Here is a 17,374-nt window from a genome sequence, read left to right as displayed (position 1 = left end):
GCTCATTGTCTAAGACTGAACACATTAATCCAGCCTTGGTTTGACACAACAATGTGGTCTGAACCATGCACCCATATCATCACTGAGTTTGTTGATTTCAACCTATGTAACATTACCAATGGAGATCTAACTTCAGTTCATCTGTCACTGACACCTTCACTGATAGCATCCAGACTTGACTACTCCAAAGAACCCTGAGCCATTGGTAAAAGTAGTTCTTTCATGGAAAAATCTGAACAACACGTATCGATATTACCTAACGTTCAATTACGATAATGACCATGACATTATTTTACCCCCCCATAAATTCAACTCTTGTTTTAACTTCCTCAGAGCTCACTATGTTTTAGACTTTATGTATTTGCCAACACCATAGGGGCTTGCTGAGGCAGAAACCAGTGCTTGCTCCTATGGAACTTATCTAGTATGAAATAAAAGGGTTCCTATCTGAATTAGGGTTCAGTGAGAATATAGAGCATATCTAATATCTGTCACTTACTCCCATGCAACTGCAATCACGTCACCTCCACGCAGGTACAGACAAGGCCTCCATTTCATCTACATCAGTAATTAGTTATTATTATTATTATATCTTCTACACAAAATGACTTCCATACTCTACATTCGAACATTACATGTACAAAAATACCTTATTAGTGGTAAAGAATTTTGGGATGTTTTGTAATCTTGGTAAGGATTACATAAATGCATATGTTTGCTTCTCTGTTATTGTTTAACTAAAAATTAGTGCTCAGATGAAATAAAATTCATTATACTTTTATCCTATACACATGGTATATGCCATGAATACAGAAATTGTTTTGTAAAATAATTAAATCTGTTTAAGTTCCAAAAGAGCCAACAAATCACAATGTGAAATTATTGTATAAGTGCAATTTTCTGCAAACCTCATTACCAATCATTTTAACAGTGCAATTACTAATTTAGAATGAACAGGTTAATGACTCTGTTGAAAAAGCCCAAGTATGCACAACAAATACATTCTGCATTCCTTAGACACATAAACACTAATTACTCAGTTAATATTTAAAAAAGAATAGTAAGAGTTATTGTTTCTCAATTAATAGTCTACATTTTGTATGTATTAACTATTCAGAAAAAATTATGTACCTTCTGTCCACATATCACTGCCATTATATTTAACATGCATGGTTTTTGCTACCTCCTTTAAAGATGTACTTACACTTCTTGAATCTTAAATCATGCCGCCGTACATTATTTTTTGAAAAACTAGGCATAGTGAATTTATATCGACAGTACTGCACGTTAAACAGGATCACTAATGGATGACCTTGAGGTTCAACCATTACAGACTCCAGAAGATCAAGTCTCAGCCCTCTCATGCAAGTAGTCTGACCCTTCCATTCTCCCTTCACCATTGTAACCTTTAACTCCTGATCTTTGACCAAATTATTAAACAGACACCTGCTTCTTTCTTGTGACTTCAGCATCAGACCTGGAGTGGTACCATAATTTCCTGTGAATATGCTGTGATATGAGGGAGACACATGGGTAATTGAACACACTGGGTTGTGAAGAAGTCAGCCAGGTTTCCCTGAACTGTGCCTCAGCATCTGATTTAATTTGGCATCAAAATCAGTTTTGCAAGTTGTGAGCATCTCATAAACAATATTTGAAGTAAATATTGATTGTCTTTTACACCTTTTTACAATGTATTATACAAAATAATCAATCTCTACACATGAAGTGAATTTTACTCTGCTACTAATTTATTACGGATGAAATCAATTAACATTTTTGTTTCCTTTCAATAGGTATCACATGTTTTATTCTATTGATACACAATTCATAATGTAAGCAATTTTTTTGCACTGTTGCAATATTTTGTTAATTCCCTGTTCTTACAAATTGTGACCTCAGTTTTAAATGTGAATAGAAGTTATAAATATCAGAAAACTATTCAAACTTGTGTTTTGAAATCTGGAATGATATCCTGATTCTATGTGCTACACTGATGTCCATTAATACCTGGAAAAAATATTATTATCCTTTTTGAATTCTTGTAAGAACTGATTATTTGTCAGGAAACTGTTCCAGTGTATCGAGAATGCACTTACGCATAATAGCTTTCTGAATGAAAATTCTCCTGTGCAGTAAGGAATCTATATTAGCAACAGAATTGTCCTTTATCAGTTAGTTGTAATATTAAAGATAACATTATAATTAACAACAGCATTTAAGCTATGCATATACACATGACATTACAGTACAGCTGCTAAGAGCAGGTTGGGAAGTGCAACTGAGGTGGGGCCAGAGAGAACAGCTGACATCCAATGGCAGAAATGAGTCATTATGCTGCAGTTTGGGATTGACACTGACCTAGACCTGCCATCTTGCATTGTCCCACCATCTGCCCAGACTTGATCTTTGCCTCCAGTATTTTGCTTCTCAATTAACAGGTCCAGGTGGGCAAGGATTCCGTCATTTCTCTAACATCATTACTGCAGCCATGGATCGAGTATTAATGCTAAGAATTGATCTGAGCTGTCCTCGGCATCTTCTGTTATTCTTGCATAACAGACAACTGTCGACACCATGTAATCTGAGAATGGACTGACTAATCATTGCTCATGTGCGAACATGCACCTCGATCCGTTTCCTTTATCCAGGCTTATTATCTGATGTCTGCACTCAGCTCTCGTTGGTGTGGTTTTGAACAAAGGCTGTATCTGTGCAAGCCATGATCAAGAACGGAAGGGCTCGTAGAAGAGCATCCTTTGACATGATGCCTGCAGCTGTTTAGAGGCCGGCAATTAAAACACCACCTACTGAAGAAAGAGACAAGGGCAGTGGAGCAGCAAAGGGCTTGTGCTCTTATCAGTACCCTGCTTTCATGATATCACTTTATCCACAACCAATGTATTTTCTACTTTCCACTTGTCTGCATTGATCTGGGTCCCAAAACCCATCAGCAGTGATGATAATGCTTTGTTTCTCACAGTGAAGTACGTGCTTGGAGTGATTGAAAATGAAGTGCTGTACAAGGTTTATGTGGACAGCAGAAATGAGCTGAACTTGAATTGTATCAAGCAAAAAATGGGAAATACATACGAAAACAAAACTCTTTGCCCAGTTGGAAAATGGATACACAATGTATGTTTATATTTGGGAATTCATATGCAGTTAGGTTGTGAAGAGGCTTTACATACAGCAAAGATATCCTTGATCAGTGTAAGAATTCTGCAAGTGGGTCTGTATCAGATATAGCTACTGTCAATCTATTTTTGATTCCTGGAGCTCAAGTCATTCCAAGCATTCTGAAACATGTTTCCTTTATTTAACTTCCAAAACATTTCCAGGAAAGAAATGCAGCATACTGTTTTTTCCCATTTTAGAGATTTTTTTGAGAAGGTAGTGTTATTTTCCTATCCAGTGCACTGATTTTTACATATACCTTAAAGTAAAATTGCTAGTTATATATGTTATGCCCCAAAGGCTGCAATTTTCAGTTTTCTATTTTTAATCTGGTAGAAAACTTCAAATGGTCACACTGACCATCAAAATACCAGATATGGTAGGTGAAATAATCCACTTACTGTGAAAAAAAAGTGGATGGGGAGGTATTACAGCAGGGCTCCATGTTCATGGATGAAGTGTGCAGCTTTCAGCTGACAGAAGAAATATTGTGGTCTGGAAATCCTTTTGAGTTTGTTCCCAGATGTGAACTAAGCAACAGCAACATGCAGCAATCCTGAACTGATTGACAAGAGGCCTGTGTGATATCAGGCCTCTGGTGGCATCAGGAAGTGGCCATACATACTGCAGGGACCAATCACCAGAATCAGCTTGCTGTCCATGGGGATGATTATCAGGTCTCTCAGAACTCTAGTGTCAAACTGTGCAAAAAAAATTGTGGAGTCCTTTCATGTGCCTTTTTTGCACTTGTAATATGGTGTTGAGAAAAGCATAGTTTTATCATAAATTATTTCCATACTTTTTTCCACTCTACCCTGAGCTGGATATTGTTCATTTCCCGGTGCAGAGCTGCGCAAAATCTAATTTTTATATCAGCGGTATAAGTGCTGCATGCTGCTAGTGTATACCTTAAGACTTAATACATAATTGAATTCTCTATATAATCTTGAACTGCTTAAACATAATGAGATGTTATTTATTGGTGAATTTTAATTTCATTGGTGTGTTTTTGTAATCTTACCACTGTATATTCATCAAAAAAGGTCTACATATATTTGCCGATTTTTTGTTAAGTTCAAAATGATGGGTGATCTTGTCCACAGCGCCATCAGTGGTAAGATGCTTGAATAACAGGTCACCGATTCAGACTGATGGTGGTAAATTTGACAATCGCATCTTATCCCCAACTTTTATTATAAAATCATTACTGCAGAAAACAGGTATGACAAAGGGGAAACTTTTGAAATTTTATTATATACCTATAGATTTATTGTTGTATGTTTTCAATTCTCACAGCAGGTTAATAATGTGCTACCCTAAGATATGTCTGGTATCTCCAAAGTGCACTGAACTATCATTGTATAATGGGCCAATAAACATTTAGTTCATTGCATCATTGCTTGCTAATTTAGTCTGCACAAGGACCAAGGCAATGGAATTGATCTTGCAGAAGGAAATGCCCTTGTTTTCTATACCTTACACCATGCAAAGGAAGTGGGTCAATGGATTGAGAGGTCTAGTTGAAAGGCAACTCCTCAGTGTGTGGGTCAGGAAAACAATCATCAGCTGAAGGAAGGTGTGCATTGTTTGAGGAAATATGTTTGTCAACAGGCGAAGCTTAGGCTTCTTTAGCTGAGTGTACAATTTCATGCTGGTGGAATTTTGGCAAACATGGGTAAATTATTAGTTAGAGTAGAGTGTCAAATGTTATAAAGTGGTTAGAGTATGTCAGGTATTGGTAATGTTGAGAAGGCTGGTGGGGTGCAAGGCTGTAGGATGAACTGGTGGTCTAAGGTATGGAAAGGTAATTAAAGGGGACTAACCAAAGTTGGGTTCATAGAACTTTTTTTCTTGACAGACTAGCAATTCACAGGGAGATGTATTTATTTACTGAGTTATCGAAGGTTTGTGCTGTGTGGATAGCTGTAATTTTTAAAGTAAGTTATTTGGAGTGGTGTTTACTTTCTTGAATTTGTTGATCCTTTTTGAGAGAACCATAGAGTAAGAAACCCAGAAAGAGGTCCTTCGGTCCACCACATCTGTAACCAGCCATCAAAGCCACCCATTTTATTTGGCCATATTCACATTGAACTACAAACGTTTGTATCTGGCTGGTGGATCATCACCAGACTTTGAAGCGAAGGGTCCCAAGTTCGAATCCAGCCGGCTCCCTTGCACGCTTTCCATCCGTGCCAGGTTCAACGTCAAGCTAGCAACTGGGTCTGTAAAAACAAGAAATCCTGATTAAAAAAATGCCGTCACGACAGCGTCCCAATGACTCCACACTGAGTTAAGGGCTCTTCTTCTTCTTCTTCTTCTTCTTCTTCTTCTTCTTCTTCTTCTTCTTCTTCTTCTTCTTCTTCTTCTTCTTCTTCTTCTTCTTCTTCTTCTTCTTCTTCTTCTTCTTCTTCTTCTCATCAAACTTTCTTTTGATTCTCTCAATCACTTGCACACCAGGACAATTTCCAATGTATCAATTAATGTATCAATATGGAATATGGAAGGAAATCAGAGCATCCAGAGAAAAGCCAGGTGTTCATAAGGAGAATACATAATCTCCACACAGATGCACCAAAGGTAAAAGTTAAACGTGGAACTCCGACACTTTCGCACATTACCATAGCAATTTCATTTGTTGCACTGTACTGATGATGAAAAAAAATGCAAATTTCATGACACATCTGATAAACCAGATTCTGATATGGGTCTTTATTTAGAGTTGAGAGTCGGAAGGGGGCAGGATGAGGGGAACTATCATTAGGAAAAGGGAAAGGGAGAGGAGAGGGAGCAGGAAGCACCAGACAGACATTCTATAATGATCAGTAAACCAAGTATTTAGAATCAAATAACCTCACCTGGTGTCTCAGAGCTGGGTATACCTGTAACCACACTACAAGTTTCACCCACTTTCCCCCGGCACTCCCTCTCTGCCACCTATTCTATATCTCTCCTACGACATTTCACCTTTGCCATTGCCACAACTTTGCTCCTGTCAGACTTACATACTTATCCACGTTGACAAATATATATTGTGAGTAAGCCTTAGGCTTCCTAGCTATATATATGTATCTAAGACTTTTGCACAGTACTGTATTTCAATGTAAGACTATTGTGGGTAAAGCTGAGAGCATGGATAAAGACATGGAATTGCAAAGTTGTAGCCAGTAATGAGACTTATTTGTGGGAGGGGCAGGACTGGAAGCTCAATGTTCCAGTATTCCATTATTTCAGAAATAATGGGATGTATTAAATGGGGAGTGGGGGCATCACTGATCAGGGAAAATGTCACAACAGTACTGAGTAAGGACATGCAGGAGGATTTGTCTACAGAGGCTATATAGGTGGAACTGGGGGATAAGAAAGGGAAGAGCATGTTAATGGGTGTATATTATAGACTTCCCAATAATCAGCAGGATTTTGAAGAACAAATTTGTACAGAGCTAGCAGACATTTGCAAGAAAACTAAGGTTGTGATGGTAAGTGATTTTAATTTACAGCATATTGGCTGGAACTTCCATACTGTAAAAGAACTGGATGGGATAAAGTTTGTCAAATGTGTTAAGGAAAGTACCCTAATCAATATGTAGAGGTCTCAGCTAGAGATAGTGTAATACTGGATCTCCTGTTAGGGAATGAGACAAGGTAGTTGACTGAAGTGTCTGTAGGGAAATAATTTGGATCTAGTGATAATAACTTCATTAGTTTCAAGATAATCTTGGGGAAGGATAGGGCTGGTCATCAGGTTGAGGTTCCAAATTGGTGAAAGGCCAATTCTGATGGCATCAGAAGAAATCTGGTATGTGTGGATTGGGATGGGTTGGTTTCTGTCAAAGTGAGAGACCTGTTAAAGTAAAATACTGAGAGTACAAAATTTATGTGTTCCTGCTGGAGACAAAGGCAGGGATAAGAAGTATAGGGAACCTGGGTTTTTGAGGAATATTGAGATCCTCATTAAGAAGAAGAAGTAGTTGCATATCAGGTACAGGCAGTTGGGATCAAATGAGGCACTTGAGAAGTATGAAAATGCAAGAGAGTTAAGGGAGAAATTAGGAGGGCCAAAAGAAGATATGAGGTCTATCTGGCAGACCGTGTGAAAGAAAATCCCAAAGGCTTCCATTGATATATTAAGAGCAAATGTCATTGGTCCTCTGAAGATCAGCATGGTCATCTATGTATGGAACCAAAAGAGCTGGGGGAGATCTTAAATGATTTTTTTGCTTTGTTATTTATTCAGGAGACAGACACTGAATATATAAGATAGAGGCAAAGCAACAGTGAAGTCATAGACTGCAACCAGATTACAGAAGAGGAAATGCTTACTGTCTTGGGGCAAATTAGGGTGGATAAAGCCCCAAAGTCTGATTAGATGTCTATTTGTATCCTGTGGTAGGTGAGTGCAGAAATTACAGGGGCCCTAGCAGAGATACTTAAATACCCTTAGAACTAGATGAAGTACTGGAAGTTTAGAGGATAGCTAATAGTGTTCAGCTGTTTAAGAAAGGATATAAAAATAAGCCAGTAAAATATAGGCTGGTGAGCCTGAAATCAGTAGTGGGTAAGTTATTGGAATGTACTCTAAGGGACTGGATATATAAATATTTGAATAGACAATGACTGATTAGGGAAAGTCAACATGGTTTTGTGTATGGTTGTTCTGTCTTACCGAACTAATAGAGACCTTTGAGGAAGCTACCAGAAGAGTTAATGAAGGCAAGGCAGTGGATGCTGTTTATATGGAACTTGGCAAGGCTTTTGACAAAGTCTTATATGGAGGGCTGGTCAAAAAGCTTCAGTTGCTTGGCATTCAGAATGAAGTAGTAAATTGGTTTAAACATTGGCTTTGCAGGAAAAGCCAGAGAGTGGTAATAGAGGGTTGTCTCTCTAACTGGAGGACTGTTTCAAGTGGTGTGCTGCAGGGATTGGTCTGGGTCCATTGTGTTTGTCATCCTGGGTAAGAGGGTAAGGTGAATAGTGAATTCAGAGAGTTTATAGAATCATGAGAAAAGTGAATAAGGTGGACAGTCATACACTTTTCCTCAGAGATGGAGAGTCCAAAACTAGAGGGCACAGATACAATATAAGAGGGAATGGATTTAGCAAGGGACCTGAGGTGTAATCTCTTTACACAGAGGGTGGTGAGTACCAGGTGTGCTGTATTATTCCATGTTAGGGCTTTATTACCTGGACCATAGGATAATTAAAGGAGTCCTGTAGAGATAAACAAAATGATGAGGGCATAAAGACAGGGTAAATACATGTAGTTCTCTCTAACTTTGGGTGGGACTAGAACTGTGGATCATAAGGGTCAAAGATGAAATGTTGAAGGGGCAGCTGAGGGAAAATTCTTCCCTCAGAAGGTGGTGGAAGTGAGGATTGAGTTTCCAGTGGCTGTATTGGATGCAAGTTCAATTGCAACATTTAAGAGAAGTTTTGAAAGGGCTATAGTCTGGGTGAAGTAGGTGGGTCGAGGCAGAAAGTTATACTGGATGGGCCAAAGGGCTTGGTTCTGTACATTAGTGCCCTATGACTCAGTAAATGATATGAGACTACAGGGTTAATCTAAGAATATTTTAATACATTAATCAAAGATGTATTCAACAGAAAATAAGTAAAATATATACTGCTAAAAATATTGGCTGAACCATATTAAAAGTCTTACTTTTCCAGCCTATAATGACCTACAATTATTGTCAACCTTTCCCTTTACAGAGGCTTAATAAGTAATTTACTCAAATAATTGATGAGCCTATAGTGTATAAATGTATAAGATATAATCAACATGAAAGTATGTATATCTTTCCATCAGGAAGGGTGCAGTAATATCTCAGTTTTCTGTTTTCGAATTTCCCAATCTCTCCTGCAGAGAACGTTTAGTGCTGTAATGAATTAAATTTCTATTTTAACTTAAATTTTACCATCAGACATGCCTTTCCCTCTCTTCTTCTTTCTACATTTCGTAGGAACTTTTCACTTTGTAGCCCCTGGTCTGCTCTTTGATCCTCACCTATCAATTCCTATCTCATAGCCTAACTTCCCATGGAATCTTAAGAGATCCAACACCCACCCAATCCCTTCTTCCCTTTCATAAGGACATGAGAAATAGGACCAGGAGTCGGCCATCTGCCTCATCGAGCCTGCTCTGCCATTCAATAAGATCATGGCTGATCTGGCAATTAACTCATCTTCACCTACCTGTCTTTTTCCCCATTACTCTTAATTCCCCTACTATGCAAAATCCTATCCAACCTTGTCTTAAACATACTTACTGAGGTAGCCTCCACTGCTTCATTGGGCAGAGAATTCCACAAGTTCACCACTCTATGGGAAAAGCAGTTCCTCTTCATCTCCATCCTAAGTATACTTCCCTGAATCTTGAGGCTATGTCCCCTAGTTCTAGTCTCACCTACCAGTGGAAACAACTTTTCTGCCTCTATCTTACCAATCCCTTTTATAATTTTATATGTTCCTATAGTTTTTCCACCATTCATGGACCCAAGCATTTTTTCCAGATGAAGTAGTGATCCACTCACACTTTTTCCAATCTAGTCTACTGCAGTTGGTGTTCACAATGCAGCCTGTTTTGCATTGCAGAAACCAAATTGCTTTGTAAAGCACATAAACTCAGCCACCAGAATGAGTCTGAGCTTCTTGATGCATGAAACTTTACCTTCAGTCTCACTCCCAATGTAATCTCCACCTCTGCTATAGCAAGACCTAAAGTAAACAAAAAGAATAATGTCACAACCAGGGTCGTTCTTAAAAAAAAAGCAATTTTTTTTCTGTTTGTGTGCGGACTATATTTTTCAGTGTCACCTCATAGGTATCCGGTGTTCCTTGGACTGTTTACCTTTTATGTCTAATTGCTTGTCTTCGGCCTAGCTCTAGGTTTTCACTTTGTGTTGCAGGTGTCTCCTTTGTGATCATGGGGATTTTTAGCTCTTTTTGTATTTATCAGTTTTATTCAATTTGGGATAATTTAATTAACACTATAATTTCATTGTCTTGTATTATAGTTGTTGGCTTTAGGGATTATTGCTTTGTCTGGATGCCAGTGTTGTCTGATTAGTCCTGAATTTCTATGTGCTCCAGTGTGCATTTCAGAGAGGCATGTCAACCCCACTTTGCTGGGTCATTGTGGTTCCTTCTCAGGTGAAACTCAGAGTTCTTCTGCGCATCATGAGTGATTTCAGGTCATCAATATCTGTGTAGTTTGCCTGAGCTCTTGTTAGCTTTCCTGGTTAATTTCTGTAACAAAATCTTTAGTTTAGTTTGAATTGATGAAGTTACTATGATTCCTCCACCTGAGTTCACTAGTGACCCCCACACATAGTACTTTATCCTCTGCATAGATACTTTGCAGTTATTTTACTATTGGTCTACTTTTGTCATAAATATTGAGGGACAGTGAAAAACTTATCTTCAATACTGTTCATACAGATAAAGTCATTATGATAGTGCATTGAATAATACAAGAAAAACAAAATCAGAGAGTAGAATAAAGTGTTACAGTTAACGGGAAAGTGCAGTGCAGGTGGACAATAAGGTGCAAGGTGATAACAAGGTAGATGGTGAGGTCAAGAGTCCATCTTATCATATTGGGCACCACTTACTGTAAGTGCAGGATAGATGCTACTGTTGAGCGTGTGGTACGTGCTTTCAGGCTTTTGTGCCTTCCACCTGATTTTTTTTGTGGGGGGGGGGCAGGTGTGAGAATACGGGAGGGAATCTCTGGTCTGGATGGGATCTTTTATTATGCTGGCTGCTTCACTAAGGCAATGTGGAGTGTAGACAGAGTCATGGAGAGGGGGCTGGAATGAACATGGCATTATCCAATTCAGATAAAGTGCTCCCTTATCATGCTTGTGTCCTTTTGTAACCAAAGGATCTGAAAACATACCTTTCTAACAATCAATATCCAAGCTTCTTATCATCTGATCTATCAAGACCAATCTCCTTATACTTACTGTTTTACTCCTGCCTCTGTTCTGCGCTCTGGTTTGAATAAGGTATACCTTTCACTTTCCTCGCAGTTCATTAGAGTCATTGACTCAAAACATAAACTGGTCTCTCTTTGCTCAGAAGCTGCTTGACTTGCTCAGTTCTTTTATCGTTTCTGTCTTTTTTTTAGAAGCCAGAACTTGGAGATTTACTTCATTGAAAACAGTATAAAAAAGAAGAGAATGAAATATACTTGTAGGCACAATCTTTTTGCCTGTATCTTATCCTATGATCAAATTTGAATCCCACTCTGCAATGCTTACAACACTAGCATTGGGCTAAAGTTCCTGACGTACCGATTTGCCACCCATAGTTATGGCTGACACATTGGCTAAATCCATTCTTACTTGGAGCAGATCTCCGTCTGTGAACTGCAAAGAAGTCAGTTCTGGTTGATTGGTGAGATTCTAAACAGTACAAGGCTCCTGGATCACAAATCCCTATATATATCTCATTAGGCTGAACTGGTTGTCAAAGTTGTCAAAGGACTAGAATATTCATAAATGTCTCATGTTTGAAAAGATTCAGGAGCTCTCAGTATCAAGCAGCCTAATATATTTTTCTAAATCGATAGAAAACAAATATACTAAGGTCAACAATTAAGATAATTCTAAGTAAAAATCTGAATTGCCTGCAATCCATGTAATGAATGGATTTGCTAACCCTGCCCCAGTTAAATCTTACACAGTTTCAATGGACACATTTCCCAGACAATGTCCCAAAGTGCCATCACTCAGGCTCTGTGGCAGGACTAGAATGAGGAGAAAGGCGTTGAAAGAGTGGGTACAATCAGATTGTGAAAGTTTCAATGAGAACTCAAACCTCTGTCGAATTATCAAACTAAAATCTTTCAACTTCACTAAAATTCTTGGAAATTTCCAACTGCTCTGCGTACTTCTCTCAGAGCCATACAAATGGAAACAGGCAATTGACCCACCAATTCCACACTGACGCATGGGCATTCATCGTTTTAATCCGGGGTTCCCAAACTGAGATTCACCAAATTCTTGCTTAATGGTATTGGTCTATGGCATAAAAAGGATGGGGACCACTGACTTAATCCTTTCTTCCAGCTCTTGCCTATTGCCTCTTATCCATTGCCATTCAAGTCTCATTTAACACTTTTTGAATGCTTTTAGCAACTCCAAATCCACATCTCGCTCAGACACACTCTCATCTGCGGCCTCATAATTGAGGCTGGAACATCCGTGGTTTGAGGGACTTGGGTATACTGCATTCATGGTGATTATGCATTATGACAGAAAGAGATAATATATCTAACGTGGTCCTAATTATATCAAAAGGTTTACTGTGCTTCACCAACAATTGTTTAACTGAGGCTTTTATTTATCATTTTCATACTTTTTAATTAATTAATAAGTTTATTTGCTTCTGAATGATATGTTTGAATTTGTCTTTACACTTCTTTCTAATTATTTTAAAGAATTTCAACTGTATTTAAGTACTTTTGTTCATCAGTGGTGTCTTAAAAAACCATAAAACGAACATTTAACAATGAGTGATGCTGGATGCAATGCCAGAACTCTATTTGACAATTGTGGCTTGTTCTATTTACAGGATATTCCTAAAACTGAAGGTCTTTAGTTGGTTAGAAGAATCTCAAGCACGAAGATTTGCAGTGATTGCAGGGCTAGTAGTAATGGAGAGTGGGTGGATCCTGGTGAGTGCCATCCAGTCAAATCAAGCATCCCATGCCCTTTGTGACAATTTTCTTGTGATCAAATATTTTTACACTTAGAGATATTCAAAAAGATATAAGGTCCTTGGAAGGAATTCAGAATACATGTATTGATCAGAATAATACTGTGGGCCTCTGTTAATCTCAACAGACCATGGATTTGCGCCCTGGAAAGTTTCCAGGGTTCAAGCCTGGAAACGAGGTTTTTTTTTAATGGAAGACCGGCAGTTGCCCAAAATGCAAGTCTCCCCTCTCCACGCCACCGATATTGTCCAAGGGAAGGGCATTAGGACCCATACAGCTTGGCACGGGTGTTGTCACAGAGCAATGTGTGGCCAAGTGCCTTGCTCAAGGACACACACACAGCCTCAGCCAAGGCTTGAACTCGCGACCTTCTGATCACTAACGAACGCCTTAACCACTTGGCCACATGCCAACACTACCAAAAGGTTCAGTTACAAGGATAGCTTACAGTGTCATCTTCTCAGGAAGGGTACTGGAAATAAGGTTACATATATTGAGAATAATAATTTCAAGTCAAGACAAGTCAAGTTAATTGTCGTTTAAATGGATACATATATACTGTAAAACAAGACAATTCTTCTCTAGACCAGTATGCAAAGTAGACTAGTACCTTCATATAATTCATATAACATTCATATAATACACAATAACTTGGGAAAGTAAGAATTAAATCTACAAATGAATTATGTATAGATAAACAGAATAAGGTGCATAAATTAAATATTATAGGCCACAGTACAAATTATCTGGTGACACTTGGAATGTAATGAGGCATGGAATTCAGAAACCCAATGGCCTGAGGGAAGAAGCAGTTTCCCACCCAGACCGTTCTTGTCTTTATGCATCAAAGTCTGTTAGTGGTGGTAGAGTGTCAAAGAGGATGCTGGTTGGATGACTGGGATCCTTGATAATGCTCAGGGCCTTGCGTACACTGATAAAAGTCCCTGAGACCCCTATGATCCTCTCAGCCATTCTCACAGTCTTTGGTAGGGCCTTCCATTGATCAAAGATTCATGGAACGAGGAACATAAGCAATGAAATAAAGCTTCAAGAATAATGTTTGAAAACTGTTCTACATTCAAGTTTTGACAGCTATATGGAAGTACAGTATCCACCAGAAATTTTAATTCAGGCAATGCTAATTGTTACATATGTTTGAGAACCAAAGATATTAAAGGATATGGGACAAAGAGAAAAGTCTGGAATATTTTTCACTCCTTACATAATGTTATTGAAAGGTAAAAAACTTATGGAACGACATAGCCGACTCCAATCCTGGTGCTCCTGGACTATCTTGTCCAGAACAGTGAAGTACCCTTCACTCAGAGGGTAGTGAGGCTGTGGAATTTACTGCCCCAGAGAGCTGTGGAAGCTACTACACTCAATAAATTCAAAACGGAGATAGACATTTTCCTGGATAAAAATGGCATTAGGGGATACGGTGAGCGAGCAGGTAAGTGGACATGAGGCTAGGTTTAGATCAGCCATGTGATCTCCTGGACCAGTTTTCGATAGCCTGGATGGGTCGGAGAGGAATTTTCCAGATTTTTTCTCCTCAATTGGCAAATCGTTTTTTTTTCCCCCGGGTGATCACATGGGTTTGGGCGGGATGAATAATAAAATAAAATGGGCGGCATAGTGTCCTGTTGGTTGGCACTGTTGCCTTGTGGGATTTGATGAAAACTAGAGTTAAGATTGGATCAGCCATGATCTTGTTGAATGGCGGAGCAGGCTTGAGGGGCCGATTGGCCTACTCCTGCTCCTATCTCTTATGTTCTTATGTTTTAATCAGCAGGTGATAGGAGGGGGCAAGTTCAAAACTAAATTCTGGATATAATACTTCAATCTCACTAATTAAGTATTAATTAATTCAAACACAAATCAGCAGGTTTGTTTAAGGAAAAAATGCTAAAATAAAGTAAATGCATATCTTGAGACTTAAGGCACGGAGTGTAGAATTCATGGGAAGTTTAGATGATTTTCAACATCCTCCACTATGGGACTTCTATTTTACAACATCTTCTGTGCTTGTAGTATAGCAGTTAATACATTAGCATTAATTTCACATGTACTGTACATTGGAGCATCAAAACATACAGTGAAATGCATCATTTGACATTCCAAATGAAATCACTGATGATTGTGATAGCCATCCTGCAAGTATTGCCACGCTTCTTGCAGCAGCATAGCTTCCCCACAACTCACAAACCTTCGGATTGTGGGAGGAAACCAGAGCATTTGGAGGAAACCCACACAGTCACAGGGAGAACATAAAAACTCCCTACAAGCAGCAGTGGGAATTGAACCCCTATCAGTGATTTTTGTAAAGCAATGTGCTAACCGCTATTCTGCCTAGAAATGATTGATTATTACAAGGCAATACTCCATCATTCATGTGACGTGCGACTATCAGGTTGGTAGAAGTGGAATTAGAAAGATCCTTTCATGGAAATTCCTATCTACCTATGTTAATTTTCATGCTATGATGTAGACTGGAAGAAGAATGTAATAAAGAAATGACAATTAAGCCATAAATGGGAAAAAAATTATCAATTCCATCCGACCAATCTTTACTGCCTACTTTCTGTGCTTGTTATTATTTATTATTTAAGTACATATATGGCACTATATCCCTACCTTGAGAACCATTTTCAAGGTTCAAGATTCAAGGTACAATTATTATCAAAATACATATACAGGCATTCACAGGAGAACAAAGAAATACAATAGAATCAATAAAAAGCTATACAGAAACACAGGTGGATGAACAACCAATGTGCAAAACAAGACAAACTGCGCAAATACTAAATAACCAACTAACTAACTAACTAAATAAATACATACTGAGAAAATTAGTTATCAAGTCCCTGAAAGTGAGTCCATAGATTAGGGAATCAGTTGAATGTTGAGGTGAGTGAAATTATCCATATTGGTTCTGGAGACTGATGACTGAAGAGCAATAACCGTTCCTGAAACTGGTGCTGTGGGACCTATGTTTCCTGTACTCCTTCCCAATGTCAGTAGTGAGAAGAGAGCATGGCCTGGATGGTGGGGTTCCTTATTGTTGGATGCTGCTTTCTTGTGGCAGTGCTCTATGTAAACATGCTCAATGGTGCAGAGGGAATTTCCTGTGATGGAATAGCTGTATCCATTAATTTTTTCGAGGTTTTTCCATTTTTGGGCATTGGTGCTTCTGTACCAGACTATGATGCAACCAAAGTACTTTCCACTTATCTCCATCTTTCTTCACTTGTCTTCAGAAATGTTAATACTCTCACAAGATGCATAACTGATGATTATAAAGTGTAACATGGAAGAATGGCAGCTTCCATTGTTAAAACTTCAGAAGAGCACAGCTGGGATTATGAAATTCATGACATGTTAAAGGACCTGCGCTAGGTTGCAGTAACTTGTCATAGGTCGAAGTAATTGTAATTGTATTGTGAAAAAGACAATTTCTCTTGATGGCAATGATCAACATTATTTCTCAAAACCAATGGCATCAAAAACTAATGATATGAACAACCTTACCGTTGGCGGCAATGATAACAGCTGTATGCAAGTACGTTGCTGATTTGCCTATGCATTGCAGTGCCTTGAGGGTGTGATAATTGCAGGTCATCTTTAAATCTCACATTTTGTATTCTTCAATCAACACCTCAAATGCTGATTATAAATAAAAAATATATTCACACTTCTTCTGATCTCAGAATGTCCCAAAGTGTTTTAAAACCACTAAAATACATTTTAAGAAGTGTATCCAGTGCTGTTAGATTGAGTTATTTGGAGATTTGGAGATTATTCATCAGAGTATAAACATTTTAAAACCATTTATTTAAGTGCACAGTGTGTCATTATTAATCATAATCTTGATTTGCCAGAATAGACACAGTCAATAAATTTACCCTAACATTATCTGGTCACATTCTGTATAATATTTTATTGTTTTATTAGATATCGGAAGCTGACAAACCAAGTAAAGTTCAACATCTGGTGTTATGCTGTTAGCTCATGACAAAGAGGCAAAATGAGCAATACACCAGTGTAAAACAGAACATTGCTAACAGGTTTTGACTCCGACTCAAATCTTACCAATGTGAAGTCACACAGTATGTCTTCAGAAAAGGTATGAAGGTGCAGGTGAGAATCTAGAAATTATATGATGACATACAGTATTTCATGTGTATTACAACACCTTGATTATGACAGGTCAGATTTAAGAAATGTTGATGGTCTATCAGCTAATTGGAAGGATGTCACATCGGCAGACGTTCAGGCTTTTCTTGTGTGCAACATAACTTAGACATTTCATTAAAATCAATAGCAAAAACAACAACAGCCACTTAAATATATAAATTGGCAAAACAATGAGGAGATTCTGTTCTCTGGTGCTCTCCTAAATATATCTTTTGTCATTTTCTTCTCAAACGTTGTTGATTTGAATTGTGATGTTGGTTGGTTAGGGTGACTTCTGGG

This window comes from Hypanus sabinus, chromosome 28, assembly GCF_030144855.1.
Source record: "Hypanus sabinus isolate sHypSab1 chromosome 28, sHypSab1.hap1, whole genome shotgun sequence".
Classification (NCBI taxonomy): Eukaryota; Metazoa; Chordata; class Chondrichthyes; order Myliobatiformes; family Dasyatidae; genus Hypanus; species Hypanus sabinus.
Note: the sequence above shows the minus strand (reverse complement) of the source record.